A 14417-nucleotide genomic window follows, 5' to 3' on the forward strand; every position below is an offset into this window, starting at 1 on the left:
GAGAAATTATTGTAATTAAATTATTTTGGTGCAAAAGTTGCTATAACTGCATTTTAATTGCTATACAACCTCCTACCTCATATCAGTATGCCCTAGGAAGAAAAACATACTTAGCACATTCATTACCAAGTAAAATGATTAGAATATTGAAAGCCCTAGGTCTCAGCAGATCCCAGAATCAACAATGTCTATTTGCCAAAACAGTCAGTGTTGAAACCCCATGCTTCAGGTGCACTTAAACTTCCAACTGCCAGAAACTGGGATTGGACAACAAGGGATGGATTACTTGCTAAATGTCCTGTACTGTTCATTCCCTCTGAAGCACCTGGCACTGGCCAGTGTCAGATGACGGAATACTGGGCTAGATGAACCATTGATCTGACTCAGTATGGCCATTCTTATGTTCTTAATCAAAATTATCAGCTATGTTGAAGGTATTCCTTGTCTGATAATCGTGTTTTTTGTTTCTCCGGTGGGCAGAGCTCTGGCAAAAACAACCTTACAATTCGGAGAAGGGGGGAAAGAGGAAAGAAAAAGGAACTATTGAGGGCTGATCTGCAACTTTGGAAGGTGGAGGTTCTAAAGAATGTGGTCCTAGCTCCACACATCTCAGAAGCAAGGTGCAAGACCCCCCAACATAACTCCTCCACAATGACATACCATGTCCTTTATGGCGTATTTCTGGCAGATGAAGCCACACCTTGGAGGCCCAATGGCTATGTTGTCCAGAAAGATATTAACCAATTGTAGATAATTTGGAAAACAGCGTTCAAATCTGACTAAGTGATTAGAGGGACTGATGTGTGAGGAAAGATTAAATGAGTTTTGTATCTATAGCTTGACTAAGTGACAAGTAAGAGGAAACATGATAAAATCTGCGAACATCTGAACAGTGTAAACTTCATAGAGGAAAAAAATGATTTTGAAAAGACTAAAGGATTTAACTAAGAGCAATCAGATAAAATTAGGAAATAGATAATTAAGACTGAATACCAGGAAAACTTCCTGAAAGTGAGATGTATTAAACAGTGGACTATTGTTCAAGAGAAATAGTGAAGTCCCTGTTGTCTGACAATTAAATTTAGACTAGACAAAAGATAGAAAATTGACAACAAAGGAGCATTCCATCTCCAACTTGTATAATTCTATAAACAGAATTTGAAAAAGATTTCTATTTATAATGGTGAATTACAAATAGACTTACATATTGTAGATATCTATCAACTACAATATAACTTGTAGTAGAGACCAAATTTTTAATGGGCTAAATCACCTTATGTTAGCACCTAAAGATATTCCCAGTACTTCAAGAAAGTTTAACTACTTCTGTTAAAGCAATCAGATCTACCAATGAATCACCCTCTCCTAAAAGACCAAGGAGACTTGTTTTGGAATTCAATACCCATAATACACAACCTTTATAAATGCATAAGTTGTGCATAGGAGAGTCTGCTATTTGCATAGTTCTGTGTACTCCTTTAAGTTCACCGGGCAGCAGTTAAATAAAATATACTTCATATTTTTATTTTACTGCATCAACAGTAACTAGCATACAGAACAGGTTTCTTTTGGCTACAACTTATCCTCAGAGGACATTAAGGGTCTGATTTTCAAAATGGAAGATTTTCTTTTATGGACATAATGAATACCAACATAATTTGTGTCTGCATTATTTGGTGCCAACAACTGAAGTACAGGAATATATCTGAACTTGACAGTTCTAACATACCTGATTAGGTAATCAAAGGCAAAAATACTAGAAGTTTTGCCCACAAATTTGCTTTTCAAGCACAAATTGATCCCACAGAAAGGACATCAGGCTATACTCCTTTTGAAAATTACCCTCCCAATTTGTTTTTTTTGCTAAATATTTGTATTTGAAATTAATAATAAGAATAAAAGTCTTTCTGTATTTGTATTTTAAATGTGTTATAACTCAAATAGAATAATCTAAAATTCAAAACAGAATAGTTTCCATGTTTATACTATGTAGGGCAAAGTAGAGGACAAATCCTTCAAAGTATTTACCACTAGATAGCAAAAGAGCTAAGATGTGTATTCTGTATTCTGTCCATTCTAAAAAAGGCATGTTAAGAATTTCCCCTCTGTTAAAACAGGTGAAGATTGCACACAAAAACAAACAAAAAAATGGTGTAGTAGAGATTTTAAGTAAATCTTGTAAGTTCTTTGGGGGCAGGGATAGCCTTTTTTCAAGTATTTTAACAGTGCCAACAACAGTGAGGGCCCAATCCATGATGGGGATCTGTAGATGAAAACCAAATAAATTATGTATTTTATTATTAATTATTGTTATTACTATTATTATTCTGTTAGTCACTAAGAACTCCAGTCATGAGCCAACGCCCCATTGTACCAGGCACTATACCACAGAACAAAAGAAGACTTTCCTCACCCCAAAGGCATTCAATCTAAGATATATCTTTCCATTTACAATCCTATTACTGAAGGGAGGTAGAAGGAAGAGAGCCTGCTGCCTTATCACTAGTGTACAAATTCCCCAAATTTAAGGAATTAGTTTGCTTACTAGTAGAGGTGCTCAGAATTTTTCAGCCAAAACTCTTTTTGGGGCAAAAAATGTAGATGGAGCAACACTGAAACATTTTGCAAATCCGCGTCCATTTCATCTAATTGTTTTGAAAAAACAAAAAATAAATTAGCTATAATCAAAATGTTTCTTTTCACAATGTTTAAAATGAAATGTTCCGATTTTTTAATTAGTAACAACTTTTTGTTCCAAAATTCCTTTTTAAAAAAAATCGAAAACGTTTTATGTAGATAGCGTCTTCACTAAGCACTACAGTGGATGCAACCCTGCCACTGCAGCACTGTAAATGTAGACAGGCCCGAAGAACAATAGGCTCTTTCAGATGCAGTGGAAGTAAGGCAACAAGTTGCCCCCAGACTTATGGGTTGTAGTGCTGAACAAAAGTTCTAAGCATTCTCTGCCTTTAAAAATAATCCTCAACTTTTAAAAGAAACGAACAGTTGTCAAACATCAGAGGCGGCAGCTACTGTCTCTCATCACAAAATGCACAGGAAAGAATGAGGAGTCACAAGAAAAGGGGGAATACTCTAGAGGATGCTAAAATCTTTGACAATCTGTAATTTGTTGCTACTTCTGCTTGTCAGTCCATGAGAGAGGCTGTAACCTAACAGTTGTTTATTCAAAGCACATTTCTACTTCCATTCTAATCAATGAGAATGTAACCACTGATTTAAATGGAAGTAGGATCAGCCCACTTAAGGATCCTCATGGTAAAGTGTGTGCTGGAATTGTTAACTACGAAGAGGTCCAATAATTTATATTGTAATGTAGGGATACGATAATGCTAAAAGACTTAAAGTTAGTTATCAATAGAATCAATAAGATTCTTGTAGTTGACAAATTATGCCTCCTTGCAGATGTCGGTATAATTACAGACATATCCAAGCCCCCTACAAAATTTGTATTAAAAAAGATGCAAACCAGCTGGGTCATTCAGCTCCACTGAGAAGCTGTCAAACTGTCAGGAGTCTGCCTACATCTATTATCTGCTTTTGTTATTGAAGCTGCCCAATGTTCTCTAGTGTAATAATGAATAATGTAGAACATTTAGCTAGAATATTCAGTATTAGAGTGTACCAGGGAACATCTATTACATAGCAGCATATTTTGATAACTTTTTATAATCTCTACTTTACATTTAATTAGGGACTTATTGTGTCAATTTTATCCTAACATCTAGAAAAATAGACTCTTAAAACTAGAACATCTGTTGGGAAAAAAATAGACCAATTTAAAATACATTTGGATATATCCTTTGAGCAATACAATTCTTTTCACTTAGATGACACTTGAATTTATTCCATTTTGGAATACCATCTTATTTTTGCATTTACCTTTAGCAGCACATTTTAACAATTTATGTGATTTAAATAGTCCCTATAGACATCTGCAGGATCTGTAAGTATGAAATCTTAGCCTCTTTACTCCCTTCGGATATGAAATCTCTTCAATATATATACTGAATTTACTTTCCAATCTATTTGTGGGCATATAAATCAAGGAGGAGGAGGAGTACACTTGATAAAAATGCCTAATTATTTTGTACAAATACAGTATTTTTCACCTGCTGTATCAGTTCAGGATTAATTCCTGCCACCAGGAGGAGACAGAAAATGCTAATTAGAACAGTTTGATGCCTTTTCAGCAGTTGTCCGTACATAGCAACCAATAAGCTCAAAAACTAGAGGACTGAAAACTACACTCCTTACTGAAGACTTGTTTCAGAAAACCATCTCTATTCAGGGATGGCACTTAAGCATGTGCTTAACTTTAAACATGTGCTTAGTCAATGGGACATAAGTACAAGCTTAAGCGCTGTCATGAATTGGGGCCACGGTTATTACTATACAAAGAATACCACATTCTTGGTGATAATTCCCATATTGGTGCAGTAGAGTTGTCAGAAACTAAATTTGAAGCTAAATAGCTAGTTTCATTTCCGCAATATTTTTTAAACTAATGCAGGCATGATACCGTAATAATTTAAATTATCAAAGTATTTTCTAATTAAAAAAATAATTATAGGCAACACAAGCAATGATGACCATAGGTAAGAATGCCAGACACTAAAACCCGGTTTTCAGTTGCTTGTAACTTTGCCATACTTTAATAATTTGGGCTACATTTTTTCATGCTGGATGTCTGCATCAGGCTGAAGTTTGTTTTTTTGTTGTTGTTTTTTTCCTAATGTTTCAGCAAAAAATGATTCAGACAGTTTAAAAAAACAAGATAGGGGAAAAAACGCAATTTTGCCCTTGTTAAAAACAAATCTTAACACTGTTTTGTTGATAAGCTGCGGCGCCTCTATGCTTTGGAGCAGGGACTTGAAATTTGGCAGGAGAGAGAGGGTGCCCAGGTGTCAGAAATGTGGGGTTTTTTTTGCTGTTCTAGTGAAAAGCCACCCAAATTTAGCCAAGTGATAAGCCTCTGAAATGCCCCACTTCTCTCCCAGTCCCTCCCATAGTGGACAATTCTGAAGGTATAAAATAAAAGGGTCTCCAAAACCCCTCCAATTTTTCTCTAATTTCATAATTCTTTACTTGAGACTCCAAAGAGGTCAGGAAGGTGGGCAGGGAGTGTGACAATGCAGAGGTGACATTCTCGAAGCACAGCAATTAATGATAAGTAATCTCTCTTTCTTCGAGTAGCCTCTGCATATTCTCACTCTTAGATTAGCAAGCAGTACAATCCCTTAGGAAAGTGGACTAAGGAGTTCTAAATACATAAGGACTACACAACTGCTGGAAAAAAAAAAAACCATTTGCTCTAGATAGCAGCTCAGTAGAAGTGACCACAATTTCACTCTCCAAGTTTGGACCTGAGTGAGGGACAATTTTTCGCATAAAGTTCACAGAGACCTTCAAGTAATAGCCTGGTAAATTCTATGAAAAAGACAAAACTCCTGAAAAGGATGCTGACTTGAGTTAGTTGAGTACCTTTTGATATATCCAGATGAATGAATACCTGGTGAGTCATAACAATGGGCCTACTCACATATTTAAACTTGGACTGACAAGGTGGGTGAGGTAATATATTTTATTGGAGAAACTTCTGTTGCTGAGAGAGACAATCTTTCAAGCCACACAGAGGTCTTCTTCACGTCTGGGAAAGATGGTCTGAGCATCACAGTTAAATACACAAACAGATTGTTTATCATAAGTAATTAGCACATATTCTAATCTAAGGGACCATGTCAGGAAAAGTGGCCTCTTAACAACATCTCTGCAGTCATCAGAGAAAAAGAGGGGGTTAGTGGGTTGTAGAATATTGTAATAAGCTATAAATCCACTGCTCAGTCCATTGTTTTTAGTGTCTAGCTGAGTTATGAATTTAAGCTCCCAGGCTCATCTTTTGAAAGTGTGGTAAAGGTTTCCTTTGACAATGAGGACTGAGAGGTCAGATATAGAGTGATTGCTTTCTGAAAGTGTTCACCCACAGGTGATAGGGTGTTTTTGTCTTTTATCATTTTCCTGCGTGAGTTCATTTGAGAACATAGTGATTGTCTGGTTTCACCCACATAGTTGTTATTGGGGTACAATATGAGGTACACCATTTGTTTTTATAGGTATGTGTGGGATACATGAATCTTGAAAGGTGTGTTGTGGGGGGTGCTGATCATTGTAGCCGTGGAGATATGTCTGCCGGTTTTGCATCTGTTGTTCTGGCAGGGTCTGGTGCCGCTTTGAGTTGATGTATCCTGGTCTGTGAGGAGCTTGCTTCTGATGATGAGCTTGGAGAGCTTAGAGGGATTGTTTGAAGGCCAAAAATGGGTGTACAGGAAAGATGTAATGGGTCACTCTACCTTGAATGGTCCCTTAGAATATGTGCTAACTGCTTATGCCAAACAATCTGTTCATGTATTTAACTGTGATGCTCAGACCATCTTTCCCAGACGTGAAGAAGACCTCTGTGTGGCTTGAAAGCTTGTCTCTCTCACCAACAGATGTTGCTCCAATAAGAGATATTACCTTACCCAAAGTGTCTCTCTAATATCCTGGGACCGACATGGCTACAACTACACTGCTTATTTAAATTTAGGCATATGCGTGAGTACTTTGCAGAATCAGGGCCTATGTGATAATTTGAGGAATCTTTCTGTACAACTTACGCATTCTGTTTGAAATTTTGAAGTAGTGACTCTGAACAATTGCTGGATCATGGAATACTTCTAGGTCTGTGTTTTCAGCATTGTCTCTTCCAGCCTAGGAACAATAGCTGACATTAAACACTATCAGCACCAGAATGGTTCTTACCTGGGGAGAACACAAGGGTAGCTGCAAATTAGGGAAAACCAGTTCCCTCTAACTTCCCTCAACAGGGAACCGAGGGTTTGGAGAGCAGAAACTATTAGCAGCAGCAGAACAACTGGAGGTGATGATACTAGTTTTTAAAAAGAACGTACAGAGTGAAGATAGCGAGATACACAAGAAAAAGATGTACCAGCCAAGGTCAGAGAAAGCTCCGTGTTGAGAACCCAAGCCATGCACTGCAGAAGAAGGACTCTGACCCCAGTCCAAAGAATACTCTGGAGTGGTGAAGAAACTGAGGCAGGGAAATGCACACAGTGCTTATTATTTTTGCATAGATCTGCGTATTTGTCACGTTATAAAAGAGCAATGATCTCAGCATCCTGTGCAAAATCTGTCTGAATGTATGTTACACTATTCACATACCCAGTGGAAAGGTAACCTGTGGGCCCAGAAAACCTACCCAACTACAGTTCTCTGAGAGGGTGTGTTTAAGCTACAGGGGAAGTCAGAGGAGTTAGCACACCAGGGCTGGAGAGTGGGTTACATGGTCACGGGTCTCAGGAGATGTTGCTAGATAGAGGATCTACATCCTAAGTGTGTGCCTAGAGGTTCCAAAGATGGGACAGTGGCTGGACTCTGCTCACACTCTGAAGGCTTAAAACTCCTGGGGAATCAACAACTGCATTACATTACTGAAATCTGGTGAGGAGGCAAAGGGAGTGCTCAGCTAGACCTGTGACAGCCTAAAAGAGTAGATTAAAATACCAAGTTATACCTATGTAAACAGAGAAAAGAAGCATCACTTGGGGAAAAAAAGCATCACTGCTACAGAACTGCCAACACCATAATAGAATGAACTTTTTCCAAAGTATATTGGTACATCTTGCTCCAATATCACAACTCACCTCACAAAAACAGCAGCACCCCCCAACTTCCTTTAGCCATTTCAGAGCTAGGGCAAAAGGAGGTCAGATTTTTCATTATAAATACATGGTGTTAAACTTTTATAGGAGCCTACTGAAAGTTTTAGGGATGACGTTGTCAACTTATAGAAAGACTACCTTAAGAGAAAAAGTCAATTCTCATTCAGTGCATGTTGTAAGTGAAAACCTGCTTTTTGGTGCAAAAGGAAAGTGACAGAGCAGCTCAAGTATTCTTGGGTGTCCAAAATGCCACCGTTGAATTACTGTTTTTAGAGCCGGGGGAGTACATTCTAACTTGTTTCTAATGTCACTTTATATCTACCTAGAGAAAACCCATGGGGTTGACTAGTGATATACCTGTCTGTATATCACTTTACAAATATCACTCAAATTCAACAGTTTGTTCTGTAAGTTAAAGCTTTCCAAGCTCCAGACTGTATGTTTATTACATGAGGGGAATGCTCCTTCAAAAATCTGCCGCTTAGGAGTTAGGTCAAGAGAGATAATAAACTAGACAATGATGTAGTAAATCTTCTAAGCAGAAAAAAAGTTATCTAGCTTGCTAGATATCTAGCTCAGTCACACTTTGAAACAAACCTCTTCTGTGCCAAATGAGAGCTATAGTAAAGCAGAATTTTTCTCTGATTTCAGCTTTCCTGGAAGCAAACCATTAGAATGCAAAATGTATGAGTATCTATAACAATATTTTTAAAGCCTGATATCTGAGAAAATTCTTAAACTCGCTGGTAAGAGTCACCCCAAATATCAATAAGTGTGATATGCCAATTGAAAAGCCATGCAACCGTAATGATTACCAATCAGAGCTACTTAACAGAGGATACTCTTTGTTTTTCGAATGATCCTCAGCTCCAGATTGTTCCAGTAGCTCCAGATTTCAAAAGGAAAAGACATCTTAGCTTAGGTTTAGCTTAAAAGAGCAAAAAACATTATGTAAAAAATTTCTTTTTTACACATGGAATCTAAATGTTTGTATTTCTACACTGTAATCTCAGAGTGTCATTGACATGACAGAAGGGAATATGTGTACATAATTATCATTATAAGAGCTCCATTGTTTGTTTCTAGAATTATAAAGTATTCTCAAATGTTCTTTGAGCAATTCCAAGAACTACTTCTCCCTGGTTTGAAGGAGTTAGTATCATCAAAACAATAGATGAGAAGAGTTTTTAATTCCAAGAAAATACACGCAGGGGAACTCTCATAAATATATAATAAACTATTCAGTGTTTAAACAGCTTGATTCTTTTGTCATTTAAAATAAAAGGCAACCAGCAGAATAAACTAATTAATTACCTGTTTTCCAGAACTTGAGCTATATGAACAAGTACTGGACATTTTAAAAAATGTCCTTTTCACAGTTAACTGGAATTTTTACAGCTTGCTGGCTATTGCTTCCCAGCACCGTCACTCTGCTTAATGGCTCTTCTTCATTGTTTGCCTGACCCCAGGGAGATTGTGTAAATCATGTACCATGACTGCCTCCCCAGGCCTAGGCTCTGCAGTCAGTCAAGTATCTTTGATGCACAGAGTTTAACCTCCCACTGCTGACCAGAAATTAAGGTGCTGGACAAAGGTTTTTCTCACTTGTTCTCAGAAATGGTTCCTGGCATCTCTTCCACAGAGCTCATCATACCTCTTGGTCAGTTTTGCTCCTCAGAGTTGTTTGGTCATGCTCATCCTACTAAGGTAACTTAAATAAGTAGGTTTCAGAATAGTAACCATGTTAGTCTGTATCAGCAAAAACAACGAGGAATCCTTATGGCACCTTAGAGACTAACAAATTTAAGAGACAACTTCATTTAAGCACTCTAAATGGTGCAGCACATTTACAATCTGGTGGCTGACAATCTTCTGGCCCACTTTTGAACATCTCATTCTCTCTTGTGATCATGAAAGGGAAGGATAGGAAAATATTCTTTTGCTCACTGTTATTGTTCTAGAACTTGCAGAATCTCTAACACTGCTAATGATATGTGGAAGAAAAAACACTGCTTTGTTCTGAGACCACCCATTGAATTTGTAGAGTGGCAGTTACAAAACAGCAGTTTATTTGTAAAATGAATAAATTTAGTATGGGACCAGTGACACTCGACAAACAATAAACTCGTGACATTTCTAAAATTTCATTTTTTTCAAGTGAAAGTGCACTTTAAATGCCATGTTTTTAGCAGTCTGGTAAATATATACTTTAAAATATTTTAAGCCAGTTGGAGGCCAACAAGACTAAGGTGAAAGTATGAAAATAGCTTTGAGATATATTCTCAGACTGGACCAGTACATTTTATGCAGCAGAGAAAAACAGGCCATAAGGATGTGAAGAGATTTGCTAGAGGTTGGCTTAAAAAAACCAAAGACAAAAACAGACTATTATCTGCACGGGGCATGCATACTGAGTCCCCACTCAAGCATGGATGCAAATTTTATCTATTTGGTGGAATGGCACAGCGAATGATTGTATTACAAAAAGGGTAAACACTTTTGCCTATCTACTTGGAAAAGTATAAACTGCTGAGATACATAACAATTCATAAAGATTCTAGCACAGGGGAAATGATGTAATACACAAATCTGTTGAATAAATTTAGGACCAGAACTAAATCAATACCAACTGAAAACAAACAATACCACTCAATATAGTCAAACACCTTTCTCACATCTAAAATGAACAACAGAAGGAATATCAGAATAGTTATCTGACTCGTACGACAATATTCTTGCATTTTCAGAACCAAGGTGATTCATCCAAAGCAAGTTTGATCAAAACTGATGATTTTATGAAAGGTTTATTATTAATATTTCATCATATATTGTATTACCAAATTAAGAAGAGAAAAAGAGCTAATTTTTACACAAAATAAGATTTTTGAGTTTTGGAATAAGAGAAAACACAACTTCACTAAATGTTCCACATGTATTGTTATTTAAAATAAAATAAGTATATGGATTTAATAATTAAGAGAAAAATAATAAAACTCAGTAGGAAGGATATCTGGACACTTTTTTCATGTTCAGCTCTCTAACGTCTTAACAATCTTCCATGGACAAGCTACTGGTTTAGAATGGTCTTATTTTAAAAAGCATAATTAAATTGAGCATTACAAGTTTCTGCAGAATATAATTATTTTATAAAAATTTATAAAGGCTCCAGTTTGTCTCATCTGCATCCAAAAGCAGAAAGGACAAAAACCTAGACAGATCCACGATAAGAGACATGGAGACAAGAAAGCCAGGTCTCCGACATATTCCCACTTCACTTGGACCCACTGAAGGTCCTCCATTGGAGTTCTGTGGTGTTAGGCTACACAGTACTTTGGGAAGGGTCAAGCTCCTCTTCCTTACATTATTCCCTGCAGATATCCAATCAGAAATCTGATCTGGAGTTCATGTTGTTTAAAACAGCAGTAACTTCCACCGGGGAACCTATAGGACAGGAATCGAAAAAGAAAAGCCCCATTGAAGGGTCAATAGTATCTAGCAAGTAGATCCATGGGATCTGCAGAGTAGTATACTTTTATTCACCATTAAACTATATTTCACAAATTAAACTTGTCCCAATTAGGAAGTGGTCATCATCATTCACTATCGGACTAAATAATATTCCGAAGGGGGAGTGGAGAATTCTAATAGTATAGTGATCCCATATACTGCATCCCAGTGGAGCATACTATGTTAATATCATTCATTTATATCACAGCAAAGCATCATCTCATTTACATAATCTCATAGCACTTTCTCCATTATATAGAGCACCACAGAATTCAAACAATACTTGAGGAGGAGGGCAGCAGCCAGCAGAAGTTCAGGATGCCACACAACACTGGGGAGATAGGAACATAAGAACATAAGAATGACCACACTGGGTCAGACCAAAGGTCCATCAAGCCCAGTATCCTGTCCTCTGACAGTGGCCAATGGCAGGTGCCCCAAAGGGAATGAACAGACAGGTTATCATCCAGTGATCCATGCCCTATCACCCAATCCCAGCTTCTGGCAAACAGAAGCTAGCGACACCATTCCTGCCCATTCTGGCTAACAGCCTTTGAAGGACCTATCTTCCAGAAATCTATCTAGCTCCCTTTTGAACCCGGTTACAGTATTAGCCTTCACAACACCCTCTGGCAAGGAGTTCCAGAGGTTGACAGTGTGTTGCATGAAAAAAACTTTCTTGTGTTTGTTTTAAACCTGCTACCTATGAATTTCATTTGTTGGCCCCTTGTTCTTGTATTATGAGAAGGAGTAAATAACACTTCCTCATTTACTTTCTCTATACCTCTCACGATTTTATAGATCTCTATCATATCCCCCTTAGTCGCCTCTTTTCCAAGCTGAAAAGTCCCAGTCTGATTAATCTCTCCTCATACGGAAGCCGTTCCATACCTCTAGTAATTTTTGTTGCCCTTTTCTGAACCTTTTCCAATTCCAATATATCTTTTTTGAGATGGGGCGACCGCATCTACACACAGTATTCAAGGTGTGGGCGTACCATGGTTTTATATAGAGGCAATATGATATATCCCTTTCTTGATGAGTCCCAACATTCTGTTCGGTTTTTTTGACTCCTGCTGCACATTGAGTGGATGATTTCAGAGAACTATCCACAATGACTATAAGATCTCTTTCTTGAGTGGTAATAGCTCATTTAGACCCCATCATTGTATATGTATAGTTAGGATTATGTTTCCCAGTGTGCATTACTTTGCATTTATCAACATTAAATTTAATCTGCCATTTTGTTGCCCAGTCACCCAGTTTTGTGAGATCCTTTTGTAGCTCTTCGCAGTCTGCCTGGGACTTAACTATCTTGAATAGTTTTGTATCATCTGCAAATTTTGCTGCCTCACTGCTTACCCCTTTTTCCAGATCGTTTATGAATATGTTAAATAGGACTGGGCCCAGTACAGATCCATGGGGGACACCACTATTTACCTCTCTCCATTCTGAAAACTGACCGTTTTAATCACAGTGTTAAACAATAGAATACCAATTGAATTTTTTAACATATTTTGGTTGTTTTTCTACATTTTCATATATATTGTATTATGTGTTGTAATTGAAATCAAAGTGTATATTATTTTTATTACAAATATTTGCACTGTAAAAATGATAAACAAAAGAAATAGGATTTTTCAATTCACCTCAGACAAGTACTGTAGTGCGATCTCTTTGTTGTGAAAGTGCAACTTACAAATGCAGATGTTTTTTGTTACATAACTTTTTTTGTCAAAAACAAAGCAATGTAAAACTTCAGAGCTTACAAATCCACTCAGTCTTACTTCTTGTTCAGCCAATCACTAAGACAAACAAGTTTGTTTACATTTATGGGACATAGTGCTGCCCTCTTGTTATTTATAATGTCATCAGGAGAGCAGGCATTTGCATGGCACTTTTGTAGCTGGCATTGCAAGGTATTTACATACCACATATGCTAAACATTTGAATGCCCCTTCATGCTTCGGTCACCATTCCAGAGAACATGCTTCCATGCTGATGACGCTTGTTAAAAAAATAATGTGTTAATTAAATTTGTGACTGAACTACTTGGGGCAGAATTGTATGTCCCCTGCTCTATTTTACCCACATTCTGCCATATATTTCATGTTATAGCAGTCTTGGATGATGACCCAGCACATGTTATTCATTTTAAGAACACTTTCACTGCAGATTGCACCAAATGCAAAGAAGGTATCAATGTGAGATTTCTAAAGATAGCTGCAGCACTCGACCCAAGGTTTAAGAATCTGAAGTGCCTTCCAAAATCTGAGAGGGATGAGGTGTGGAGCATGCTTTCAGAAGTCTCAAAAAAGCAACACTCCGATGTGGAAACTACAGAACCCGAACTAGCAAAAAAGAAAATCAACCTTCTGCTGAAAAAAAACAACCACCAACTCCTCGTTGTTTTTGTGGATACAGACTAACCCCCTGAGACTTGACAACCTTCTGCTGGTGGCATCTGACTCAGATAATGAAAATGAACATGTGTTGGTCCACACTGCTTTGGATTGTTATTGAGCAGAACCCGTCATCACCATGGACGCATGTCCCCTGGAATGGTGGTTGAATCATGAAGGGACATGTGAATCTTTAGCGCAGGGTTTGAAAAGACAGAACATATAACCATCACAGACTTTTTAGGCTCATTGAGGAGTAGTCCTGTAAACTCTGAGTTCTGTATTTACACAAAGCATGTAACATTACTAGGTATTTTGTGTGTAATGGAAAAGACAGATTGTGGGAGGCAAAGGCACCCCAAAATGAACACTGGCTCAAAAACCTCCCTTTGCAACTCATATCAGTCCAAAATTCTTAACACATTGTTTCGGAGAGGGGAAAGCCAACTTGCAAATGCCCAGGGGAGAAAGAGAGTGATATTTTCTCCCTCAAAAACAGAGAAGAATGTCTGCCTTGACTTTTTACTATTTTGTACTTGGATTAATATAATCTTATGGACCACTATATTGCTAAGTAAAGCATTGCGAGCCATGTATTAAAGCTTAATCACTCTGTTCTATAGAGTGAACACCTATGCTTAATTTGCTGCGAAAACCTGAACAGATTAATATACATCCTCTGGAAATAACTCAATATTCAGTAGCCATTCAGTACGTTGGATTGTTTATGCTTCCACATGAATAGCTAGTAATAAAAGTACTTACTATC

At 37.5% G+C, this 14417-nt stretch overlaps 1 protein-coding gene across 6 annotated transcripts in view; it reads right to left on the reverse strand.

Annotated features, from left to right (window-relative positions):
• The window catches only part of CTNNA2 (catenin alpha 2), a 766120-nt gene that overhangs the window by 638255 nt on the left and 113448 nt on the right, over positions 1-14417 (reverse strand). The window contains exon 1 of one of the 6 annotated variants that reach the window (XM_065597260.1): positions 11100-11136. The exons of the other annotated variants lie outside the window; for them this stretch is intronic. The gene's annotated coding sequence lies outside the window, so the exon portion shown is untranslated. Of the gene's footprint in view, positions 1-11099; positions 11137-14417 lie in introns of those variants that run through there. 6 annotated transcript variants of the gene reach the window in all.

The sequence above is a fragment of the Chrysemys picta genome, chromosome 5 (genome assembly GCF_011386835.1).
Source record: "Chrysemys picta bellii isolate R12L10 chromosome 5, ASM1138683v2, whole genome shotgun sequence".
Lineage (NCBI taxonomy): Eukaryota > Metazoa > Chordata > Testudines > Emydidae > Chrysemys > Chrysemys picta.